Source organism: Peromyscus maniculatus, chromosome 1 (assembly GCF_049852395.1).
Source record: "Peromyscus maniculatus bairdii isolate BWxNUB_F1_BW_parent chromosome 1, HU_Pman_BW_mat_3.1, whole genome shotgun sequence".
Classification (NCBI taxonomy): Eukaryota; Metazoa; Chordata; class Mammalia; order Rodentia; family Cricetidae; genus Peromyscus; species Peromyscus maniculatus.
Genome location: NC_134852.1, coordinates 34,468,321 through 34,480,854, shown reverse-complemented (window position 1 = coordinate 34,480,854; position 12,534 = coordinate 34,468,321). Strand labels below are relative to the sequence as shown.

General features: G+C 43.0%; 1 long non-coding RNA gene across 1 annotated transcript; it reads left to right on the top strand.

Moving 5' to 3' along the window:
* The first annotated feature begins 14 nt into the window (after nt 1–14).
* On the top strand, nt 15–9,151 carry LOC143273894 (uncharacterized). The gene is made up of 3 exons (XR_013052162.1): nt 15–149; nt 7,482–7,583; nt 8,404–9,151. It is a non-coding gene; the product is annotated as an uncharacterized LOC143273894 (long non-coding RNA).
* Nucleotides 9,152–12,534: the final 3,383 nt, after the last annotated feature.

Genomic DNA, 12,534 nt, shown 5'->3' with positions numbered 1-12,534 from the left:
TCATCATTGTCCAGGAGTGTGAGCAACCATGCTTCCTACTTGGGCTGCCAGTGACCTTCTCACTCCCTGTTCCACAGATGTTGTCAAGGACTTGAAACAGATACACAGGACAAAAGAACATTGGGAGTAACACATCTTGATTTCTTGGGGTGAGTGTGCATTTCTCAGCTCAGTTTTGTCTGTTTATTGATTTGGGCATGGACCTGTGTGTGTGCTACATATGTGAAGGGATATTTCTTATGTAAACGTACATGTGTGTGCTTTTGTGTGTTACCCTAGATGTGTGTGTGTGTGTGTGTGTTGTGTCTGTTGCAGTGGGGTTGGTGGTGGTGGTGTGTGTGTATCTGTATGTCTGTGTGTGTCCGTGAATATGTGTATGGGTTGATTTTTCAAGACAGGGTTTCTCTGTGTAGTCCTGGCTGTCCTAGAACTCACTCTGTAAACCAGGCTGGCCTCGAACTCACAGAGAACCTCCTATCTCTGCCTCCTGAATACTGAGATTAAAGGTGTGAGCCAACATATGTGGCTCACATTACATTCTTGCACTGTGGGGCTCCTCTGTATGCTCTTACTTTCAGGTTTGACTTCAGTGACAGGAGTAGAGGTGCGTGTTACTGTGTGAATCTCTGTGTGTTTGTACATACACCAACCCCAGTGCCAATGTGATTTCTCCAGGGTCCCCTTTCAATCTCTGGCCTGTGACAGTCACAGATGGCAGAAAATGCAAAAGTAGGGAGACAAGAGACACAGTAGTGGTCAGGCTCGGCAGTCACGTGGAGAGAGAGGCTTCAGCCTGGCCGAGGAGCAGTTGGAGCCCCCTGGGTTTCTGATCAGTGTGACTGGCGATCACCTCCTCCTCCTGGTTGTCTCATGGGAAGTAGAGCCCTCCGACCTTCCCACTGACCCATCTCTTTCTAGTAGCATCACTGTCCCCTGTAGACTCTGACCTCAGTATGCTGAGAATGTCTTACTCTGTTTTCTAACAAGGCAGAATGACAGAGACTGGGAAGTGATAATTAGTAGGCATTTTAAAGTTGTGCTTCTAGAAGCAGTTATTTCCAAGAACACTGCACTGGTGTCTGGTGAGGCATTTGCTGCTGCATTATAACATGACATGGGGCAATCAAGCATGCCTAAGACTGACAGAGCTAAAAAGGAGACCGAACCCTCCCACAGAGGACACACTCTATGACAGTGACACAATCCATTCACAGAGTGCCATGGTTAGAATGTGAGATTTCTCCCAGGACTCCACATGTTTGAATGCTTGATCTCTAACTAGTCGTATTTTTAGGACGTTCACAGACATGGCAGAAAGATGTAGGTTCCCGAGAGGACCCTCCTCTCTCTCCTTCCCAGCTGCCTCATATTCCCACAGCAAACCTAGAGGCCCAGCTGCCCTGCCTTCCTGCCTTGAAACTGACCCTAAGCAAATCCTTCCTCACACTGGCTTCTGAGCAGGTATTTACCACAGTGACAAAGGACTGGTGCAGCAGTGGGATTGTTGTGATTGCTCTCGCCATTTAGTTCCCTGTTTGAATTCTAGGTAGTTTGGGCCCCAGCTTTGACATGGGAAGGATCATAGATCAGTATCAAAAAAGAAATGCAAGTCATGGGGCGGGGGAAGAGAGAGAAAGAGAGAGGGAGAGAGAGAGAGAGGGAGAGAGAGAGAGAGAGAGAGAGAGAGAGAGAGAGAGAGAGAGAGAGAGAGAGAGAGAGGCTATGAATGTCACCCAATCTAAATAACTTGCTACCACCACTCACAACCCTTTAAATTCTCTACAACTCCCAAAATATGACTATCAACTAAAGATCAATCGATCAAATAAGTAAGCTGGTAAGGAACATTCCACAACCAAACAACATAAAGGCAAAGCCTGAACCACATTTTAAACATATCATTTCATCTTTTGCTGCTTTATTTAATTAACTGTTTTATAAGACATAACACAAAGAAATTGACAAGACCCATCGTCTATACAACTCAGTGAACATCTATTCACTTAGAATAGACACTAGGAAGCTGCAGAGTTTCACACTGTCATTTTATTCTTTTTTAATTTTGATTTTGTGTGTATGAGTATTTCATCTGAACATACATATGTTTACTACATGCATGTCTGGTGCTCAAAAGGTGGAAGAGAACAGTATATGCTCTCAAATTAGAGATGTAGATGACTGTGAGCCACCATGGAGGTGCTGGGAACTGAACCCAGGTCCTCTGCAAGAACAGCAAGTGCTCTTCACTGATGAACCACCTCCCAGTTCACATCTCATTCCTTTTTTTTTTTCATTTTTTTATTAAGAAATTTTCTACTTACCCTACATACCACCCACAGATCCCACCTCCTTCCTCCTCCCACACCCCGGCTCTCCCTCCCAAGCCACAACCCATCCCCACATCCTCCAAATCAAGGTCTCCTATGGGGAGTCAGCAGAGCCCAGCACACTGAGCACAGGCAGGTTCAAGCCCCTCCATGCCACAGCAAGGCCCTCTGGATAATGGAGACAGTTGTTTAGCCCGAACTGTTTGGGGGACACCCAGGCGGAGGGATTGGGATCCATCCACATCTCATTTCTTAATGCAGGGATAATGGCATTTAAATTTCAACTTCAACTTTACAGGGAATGTTCAACAATTAACACTCTCCTCCATCCTTAAAAATAACCAATCCTGCTCTCTCAAAGGGCATTCATTCTATCCTAATACCACAAAATTTAAAGTAAATTAAAGCTTATCCCATGGTCCAACATTATTTTTACCATCTTTGTTACTCATCATTCAGTTGTAAACCACAAACTAGCATAAATGTGGAGAGCTAACATCTACACACCGGGGTCAACCTGCATCCATGTCTGTGTCTTGGAAGAGAACCTTCATCTTCTATGGCAGGAGATTGTGTCTTATCTTGACATTTTGACAAAGGAGATGATGACAGATGAAGAACTGGAAAGACGTGATTAGTCATATGCAGGAAGAGAAAGGGGGAGACTGATGGAGGGCAGACACAGGAAGATTGGGAAATGAGGGGGATTGGGGTACATGGTGTGACATTCTGAAGGAGTCAATGGAGAGAATTATATTAATAAAGAAAAATTGAAGGAGTCATTTATTTGGTGAAGGACATTTAATGACAAGAGAGCAGTAGGACAGTGGCAGGGTTACTGCTCACGGCTCTGACTCAAGTCCATGGGGACAAGGACCCAAAAGTAGAGCAGGAAGAGAGGGGAACGATGCAATTTTGAAAAAAAAGGGAAAGGAAAAAAAGAAAGAAAAAAGGAACATCAGAGAGTTTAAATTTGCAGACAGTGTGGGTTCAGAGGAAGCAGCTGTAATTGTTAGAGTATTCAGCAGCATTGAGGACAAATTTGTGTGAAAAACCAGCCTGCCTCCATCTTAAGCTTAAAAGCCAACTTATAGTAAAGACAGACTAGGTTCATTCCTGTTTATGATTAAACCTCTGTTTCGCAAGGATTTGGCCATGCCCCAACTGTAACCTTAATTACCAGTAGTTCTGTACTGCCTGTTCCATGAATGGCAAACATTTATTTGTTTCAAAATGGTTTTATTTAAAGATTCATTTATTTATTACATATATCATAGATGGTTGTGAGCCACCATGAGGTTGCTGAGAATTGAACTCAGGACCTCTAGAAAAGCAGCTAGTGCTCTTAACCTCTGAGCTATCTCTTCAGCCACCTCAGTGTTTTTCATAGCCATTTGTGACCCTACCTTTGTTTCAAAAGGTTATATGACCACATGTAACTACCTTTTTTTTTTTTTTTTTTTTTGGTTTTTCGAGACAGGGTTTCTCTGTTTAGCTTTGTGCCTTTCCTGGAACTCACTTGGTAGCCCAGGCTGGCCTCGAACTCACAGAGATCAGCCTGGCTCTGCCTCCCGAGCGCTGGGATTAAAGGCGTGCGCCACCACCGCCCGGCGTAACTACCTTATTAAGAACACCAATTGTGATTGCCTTGTTATGACCACCTGTTATGTTCTGTGCCTGTAATCCTGCCTGTTTTCCCCTATTTGGATGCTATCTATCCCTAAGCTCTAAAAAAGCCTTGTCTTCCTCAGGTCCAATGCTGGCATCTTGAACCTTGCTTTTGGGGGCTGCAGCCTGTGTACATGAAAAGAAACGCTTGCTTTAATTCATTTGGTCATGATGATATGGGTCAGTTGTTTCTTCTCCCATCTTTGGGAGTAACAGCTCTGCACTGGGACAATGGGATAGCTGCCCTGAGGGCAAGAATTCACCCACTGGAGGCTTCGTTTTGTAAATTGCATGGTTCCTTTCTAAAAAATTGTCACCTAGAAAGTGTTATCCCAGCGTCAGAAACCAGTGGCCAAAGGTTCTTCAGGCTATAGAACAATGTGATCCATGGAGCAAGGTAATGGCTGATCTAGCATTAGAACTTGGCAGCAGCATCCATGTGGAACTGGTTTGGCAGACATGAACGATACAAGACTGATGGTATCCCAGAGGCTTACATCAAACTTCCAGAAAACTGCTGAGGTCCAGCACTAACATCAGGTGATATCAGATTTGCCTGGCAAGCATTTTTGGTTTCTTGTTTCTGTTTCTGGCCATTTATGGCAGTGGGAGATGTGTCTGTGAAGCCCACATAAGATCTATGGTGAGGTACTGGTGGATCATAGGTTGGGGTCCTAGGTGATGTACCAGGGCTCTTCTGGTGGGTCAGGAAACCGTGCTCTGGGGATTGGATTCCCCTGGTTCCTCTGGAGAGGAGGAGTGCGTCCCAGAGCGGGTTGTGCCCACAAACTGATGTCTTTGTCCTTGTTTGGTCTATGTTCTGACTGCTACTGTGTTACTGTTCTGTTCCATGTGTTTAAAGGGACTGGGTCGCCTGACTGAACTGAGATAAGCACGTAGCTTCTGCCAGGTGGGGCTTGTGTACTACAAGAGAGGCCATCTGTTAGATGGGGCTTGCTAAGCGCCAGTGAGGCTGTCACCTCAGTGCTGATGTAACGGTACTTATGTCTACGTCAGTGTTACTAATTTCTGTCTCCTAACCACCCTTATGTTCCTGGGAGAGAAGGAGAGAGGCCAAGCAACGGCCACCTCCCTCCATAGTTCTCTTGCTATCAGGCCTGCAGCACAGGCAGGGCTGGTCTTGGTCTGCAGGAGAGGCCATACCCAGCCAGTGGCTCTCACAGAGGGTAGGGTGCATGCTCTCAGTCCATGTGGGCAGAGAGGAGCTATGGGCAGGGCAATGGAGACTGCTTGCAACTGACAAACTGTTTGAATGCTGAACTGACAACCTGATCTTTATTGTTAATTAATAGAGTCAGAAAAGTTAACATGAACAATTTTTTTCAGGAACACTGGCAGCTAAGGACACACTCTGGAACCACATGCCCTCCCTTTCTTCCTAAGCCAAGTTCTTCCTCACTGTGGAAATATCAAGGTCTCTTGTGCTGGCTAGCAGCTTCCCACCTTAACCCTTCTCTGTCTTGATAATGCTCGGTAAATGTTGAATTACCAGCCTGCATACTTTGAAAAAATTTGACTTCAGTATGAAAGTCATAGTTACAATTTATTTGGGAAGATTTATGCTTTTGTTTCCACAGGAAAAGAAAAATTTACATGGATTTTGGTCATTTGAGTTCAATGGGTTACAAACATTTGCCATCATTTAAGACAATTGGTTACAAATTATTATTGTTTCAAAGAAGAAGAGAAACTGTATCAAATTTCCAGTACAGGATAGCTCCATGAATTAAGTAGAAAAAAAGATATTTAGAATGTAATGTTTTATAAGAATATGAAATCTTAAGATATGAGGATCAAAGTTTGAATAAATGGTCTTTTGGTTTGAGATAACAGTTTAAGATATAAAAATATGAGGGCTTGAGTATGTCATCGGGGTTTGAATAAGTGAAGTTCATCAATTTCAATGCCTGTTCCTAGTTTATATCTGTCTCAACAGGTAACCACTTGGCTGACAGACATACCCAAGCATCATTTGCTGACAACAACCTACTCCAAATGACTATGATACCTGAACTTTCTGAAATCTAATACGAACCAGTCCAGCCTATATAAACGCCATCTCTTCAGCTGGTCAATAAACCAGATGCTTCTTTATTCCCTCCTTGCTGTTGACTAACATTCTGGCTTCCCAGGACCCTGACAACATAATCCCAATGTTAGCAGGAAGAAATTACAGAGGCAAAAATGTCTCCCTTGTTGTCCCCCCCCCCCCCCCCGCCGCCCAATGTTAGATCAAAAGGGAATTTCTTGTCAAAGGGAATCTGAGATAAAATAATGACTGGTCCCCATTCTCATTTACAACTTCCTTTAGGATAAGGAACTCTGTCAGCCATTACAGTGCTTTGGGCCCTTCTGCTTCTACTAATTACTGTTGGCTCTTATGTCACTGATGCCTAAACTGAATAATAATTCCTGTCTGAGTACCACTAAACTGAGGATGCTAGAATCACAGTATCACCCAGTGATATCACACAGTCCCAGAACCAAACCCATGACACTCTTGCAGATGGCAACAACTGAATAAGGAGAGGCTCACTTTGCTGTTGATAATGGAAAACCTCTTCTGTCCTGCTCTGATTAGTCTTCAAAACAATCTACTACCCTTATAATAAAGTCTTTTAACAAAAATAAACATCTCCAAGATTGGAGATGATACACTATTCGAGGGGGGAATGAGAAGACCCAGCAGAAGGCATAAGAGGCTGCTGAGTCTTCTCTCAGAGACCAGACCACAATTTCAGGTCCCGAGAATTGAGCAAGCCATTCTGGGAAGGCCATGAACAAAACACACAGTCCTTTCAATAACTCCCTTTCTGCATGAACTCTGTCCACTCAAGGTTGAGCCCGGTGTTTACTCTTTGGGAGCCCTCACCAACTTAGAGCTATGTGCATGCATCATTGTGAAACCTGGGCCACTGATACAGCAACCACAATGAGTCCATGCTAGGCGAGCCAGCCTCCATGGCAGCTCAAGGACAAAGCCTAGGACTTGTCCAGGCCTGCCTAAAAATGGATAACTCCCAACTGGAACCCCCAACTGAACTTAGCCAATTAAAAGTTACTAATATTGCCAGGCAGTGGTGGTACACACCTTTAATGCCAGCGCTTGGGAGGCAGAGCAAGGCAGATCTCTGTGATTTAGAGGCCAGCCTGGTCTACAGTGCAAGTTCTAGAACAGGAATCAAAACTACACAGAGAAACCCTGTCTCAAAAAACCTCAATCAATGAATCAATAATAAATAAATAAATAAATAAGGTTACTAACATGTTTGCCACTTGCATAAACCAATCCATAGTCTGTTCCTATACAATCTGTAGACCCCAATCCCCCTTGCTTTGAAAACCCTGCCCCATTGATGCTCAAGGTCTTTCCTGCTATGCTGATGGGTCAGATAGATGCAGAGTTCTGAGTCATCTCATAACAATACCAAGATTCTTTGCTTTTGCATTGTATGTGTTCTCCAGGTGGTGTCTTGGGGACTCTGGGTACAACATTTGGAAGACCCACCATGATTCCCAATCCCACAAGAACCACCCTCTGTTGAGTCCTTTGGAGCCCATTATCAGGTAACAACAGATAACATCAGGTGACATCAGATTTGCCTGGCGAGCATTTTTGGTTTTCTTGTTTCTGTTTCTGGCCATTTATGGCAGTGGGAGATGTGTCTGTGAAGCCCACATAAGATCCATGGTGAGGTACTGGTGGATCATAGGTTGGGGTCCTAGGTGATGTACCAGGGCTCTTCTGGTGGGTCAGGAAACCGTTCTCTGGGGATTGGATTCCCCTGGTTCCTCTGGAGAGGAGGAGTGCATCCCAGAGCGGGTTGTGCCCACAAACTGATGTCTTTGTCCTTGTTTGGTCTATGTTCTGACTGCTACTATGTTACTGTTCTGTTCCATGTGTTTAAAGGGACTGGGTCGCCTGACTGAACTGAGATAAGCACGTAGCTTCTGCCAGGTGGGGCTTGTGTACTACAAGAGAGGCCATCTGTTAGATGGGGCTTGCTAAGCGCCAGTGAGGCTGTCACCTCAGTGCTGATGTAACGGTACTTATGTCTACGTCAGTGTTACTAATTTCTGTCTCCTAACCACCCTTATGTTCCTGGGAGAGGAGAGAGATGCCCAGCAAGGGCCACCTCCTCCATAGTTCTCTTGCTATCAGGCCTGCAGCACAGGCAGGGCTGGTCTTGGTCTGCAGGAGAGGCCATACCCAGCCAGTGGCTCTCACAGAGGGTAGGGTGCGAGCTCTCAGTCCATGTGGGCAGAGACAGGAGCTATGGCCAAGTGATGGGAACTGGCTGCAACTGACAAACTGTTTGAATGCTGAACTGACAACCTGATCTTAATTGTTAATTATTAGAGAATTAACAAAAACATTTTTTTCCAGGAACACTGGCAGCCAAGGACACACCCTGGAACCACATCCCCTCCCTTTCTTCCTAAGCCAAGTTCTTCCTCACTGTGGAAATATCAAGGTCTCTTGTTCTGGCTAGCAGCTTCCCACCTTAACCCTTCTCTGTCTTGATAATGCTCGGTAAATGTTGTAAAAAATTGACTTCAGTATGAAAGTCATAGTTACAATTTATTTGGGAAGATTTATGCTTTTGTTTCCACAGGAAAAGAAAAATTTACATGGATTTTGGTCATTTGAGTTCAATGGGTTACAAACATTTGCCATCATTTAAGACAATTGGTTACAAATTATTATTGTTTCAAAGAAAAAAAAAGGCATTACATTTCAAGTAGAGGATAGCACCATGAATTAAGTACAAAAAAAAATATGTTTTCGGATGTAATGTTGCCAGGAGCCTTCCTCCAGGTTGTATAGACCCTGCAGAGGATTTAATGAGTCAGCATGGGAAGGAAGTGAGCCAGGCCATGGTGGCTGGGAGAATCTTAGCCTGACTAACTAGTGGCCACAGTGTTTCTTTCTTTATACAGAAATTAGTAAGCAAGGATACATTCATGATGTTCCAAAACACAGATCACATCATTTTTTTGTTTTGGACATGTGTTTCACTTCCTTTTGCTTGTCTTTTAGTCATCATTAATAAACTATGACAGAACAGAGTTATCATTTCCAATCATTTTCCCTCAGGTTTTGACATCATTAATAAACAGAGTTATCTGTCTTACTCATTAACACCATAAGGCAGTGTTTGAGAATTTGAGGCATATGACAGCCTGTTCTCAGGCTGGTAGCTTTGACTGCTTCAAGGGCATTAGACCAAAACAAAATCTTCAACCATCCTGGCCATTTTGCCATGTCCCAAGCAGTGTATCATTAACTGTTAGTGGTCAGAGTGCCCAGGAGAAATCCTCAGGCCAAAGCTGCTGCAAAGCTTTTATTATTCAAATTCTGCCATAATACAATGTTCATATTTATATCTTTATACAATCTGTCTATATGTCTAATCCTAGCATTCTGTTGTTCCTTAGTCATATGGCATTATAGTGGCTCTGCATGAGCTAACTTTTCTAAGAGAGTGAAGTCCTGACACCTCATATTTTTGATCATCTTTCCACTCCATACTTTGCTCATCAATATGCCTCTATGTAGGGCAGAGTTCTACGCCACATAATGGGCTGAGTGTATAGTGGAAAGAGGCTTGTAATCTGAACTGTGTCAAACTCCTCTAGCCCACCAAATCTTGTTGACCTTTTTGAGTTTACTTTGTTCTGAATATCTTATTACCATATAAGAAAAGGAACAGATGTCTCATGAATGTATCAGAGCCCCATGAAGAGACCTCTGGCTTCTTTATATGTCATAACCTTCAAGGCATAAGGAAGACCCTCAAGTAGATAAGGATACTTCCCTAAAAGCAGGGGGAATAATATGTTCAGGACTCTCCTGGGGAAGCTTAGAAGCAGGATTCCTGGGCGAAGGTATAAAATGGTTCATAAGAAATATTTCATCAGTCTAATATCCTCAAATTGTACAAATGATAAAAATCTCTCAAGTATGCAACATGTGGAGATGAAAATCAAAGGTGGCATGGCAGCCATCATGGGGCTCAGCTTTGCTGGATCTTTTGTCAAGCAGCTGTGCTGGCTTTATGATTTCTGCCATTCCATCTAGATATGGCTTGCCATAATGTTTTTAAAAGAATATCAAGGTTTGAGATATGAGGATCAAAGTTTGATGTTTTGATTTCAGTAAGCAGTTTAAGATATAAAAATATGAAGCCTTATGTATGTCATCAGGGTATGGATAAGTGCTGTCTTGGGTCCGAGGAAGTAGTTTGAGGTACAAAAATGTGAAACTTTAAAGTTTAAGTAAGTCATGAGGTTTGAGTATAAGTAAAGTATATGTTGGGTCTAAGATGGAAAGGTTTTAGGTATAGATATACAAACAAAATGTTTTGGGAAGAAGGAAAAAAAACTTAAGGCATGTGAAATGCAGGTTATTGGGATATGGAAAAGCAAGTTATGAAGGGATGAGAATGAAAAGAAAGTGATTTGAGATGTATAAAAGAATGAAACAGCTGGGCGGTGGTGGCGCACGCCTGTAATCCCAGCACTCGAGAGGCAGAGGCAGGTGGATCTCGGTGAGTTCGAGACCAGCCTGGTTTACAGAGCTAGTCTAGGACAGGCTCCAAAGCTACAAAGAAACTCTGTCTCAAAAAACCAAAAAAAAAAAAAAAAAAAAAAAAGAATGAAACATGTACAATTAAAAGCTAAGGAATTCTTTCTAGAGCCTCCCTTTCTCCAAAGGATATAAACCTGAACACAAATTTTCCATGTTTACAACCCATAGAGTCTATAAAACTGATTTAAATTTGGCTGGAGGCCCTAACAAATTAAACAAACACAACAGCCAACACAACTACTCAATAACTTGAGATTATATCTTCCAATGAAGTAGAAGTCTCAGTCATTCATAACAGTTGACCCACCCCAGGCTGCCAACTACTCCAACATGGCCAAGTAAAGCAAAAGCAGAGCTGGCACCAATCAAGCTGTGTGTCCATGCCCAGCTCCCTATTATCTGTAGAAACCGTGGAATGACTCTGATGGGAGCTGTAACTCTGAGCTTTCTCTGGTTCCGGATATTATCCATCATGGATGTTTGTTTTTTTGTTTGTTTGTTTGTTGTTGTTTTTGTTTTTTTGCTTAAATACATGCTAGTAATTTTCATTTCTCTTATAATTTAACAAGACAAAGAGTATTTAATGCAAACAGACAACTGCACCAGCACATACCCCATCTCCCTAGTGCTCACAGATAAATACCTCCCTGGACCAAAGACTCTACCAGGCTCATAGATGGTGTCATTTACTCTTGCTTCTTTCTTAAGAAAATGAATTTGCACTCTCTGCTAACCTACAAGCAACTCCTGCCAGGAAAACAAGTAGGCTGCCTGCAGACTTCACCTCTTCCTCAGTTTTCAATATCCAATCACTAGCCTTCTTCCCAACTCTACAATGGAACACATGCTGCATCCTTCTCTGCTCCTCTTCCCCCATCTCCTGTGGATTCCCCCGATCTTCCCTAGAAGTTACCCCTTATTAACCCAAAGACCATTCCTGTCAAGGAAGCAGGTAGACTGACAAAGAATCCCCACCTCTCCTTCTGCTCCTCCAGATCCACCCAAGTCCCAGTCTCATCCCCAGCTCTATAACAGAATGCCTGCTGTGCACTCCCTGTCCTCCCTGAACCCATATCTAATGAATCACAAAGATCCTCTCCTCCACCCTACCCTCCCCCAACTCATCCCATTATTCCTGCTTCCAAAGCCAGCAGGCATTCCCTGGGAACACACCAGCTGGGCAGACCAGGGAAAAAAGGACAAAGAAAATTTCCCACTAGGTAACAACACACAGCCATTAGAATCACCTAAAAACCAGAGAAGAAACAGAGACCAAGAAACAAGACACCCACCCAACACAGACAAACCCAGAAACCTGCACCTAGACCTATAATCACCCCAATCCCAGAGTCCTGGATGCCAGCACAAAAACACAATCAGGAACAGCCAGGACAGTATGTCTCCACTAGAGCCCAGCAACCCTACCACAGCTGGCCCTGAACATTCCAACATAGTTCATGCTCAAGATTTAAAAGAGCCTTATGAAGATGATAGAGATCCTTAAAGAGGAAATGAATAAATAAGAAATCTAGGGAAATATAAACAGTGGGAGGAGATGGATAGCTCACTTATAGGAAAACACAAACAGTAGAAGGAAATAAACTATTCAAGGACAGAAAATAGAAATAGAATCAATAAAGAAAATGCAAAGTGGGAGAATTCTGGAAATGAAAAATTTAGGAAATCGAACAGGAACTAAACAGGCTAGCTTCACCACCAAAATACAAGACATTGACAAAAGAAGCTCAGGCATTGAAGATATGATAGAAGAAATGGATACATTGGTCAAAGTAAATGTTCAATATAGAAAACTCTTTACACAAAACATCCAGGAAATCTGGAATACTATGAAAAGACTAAGAATAATAAGAATAGAAGAAGGGGAAGAATCCCTGCTCAAAGGACCAGAAAATAGTTTCAGCAAAA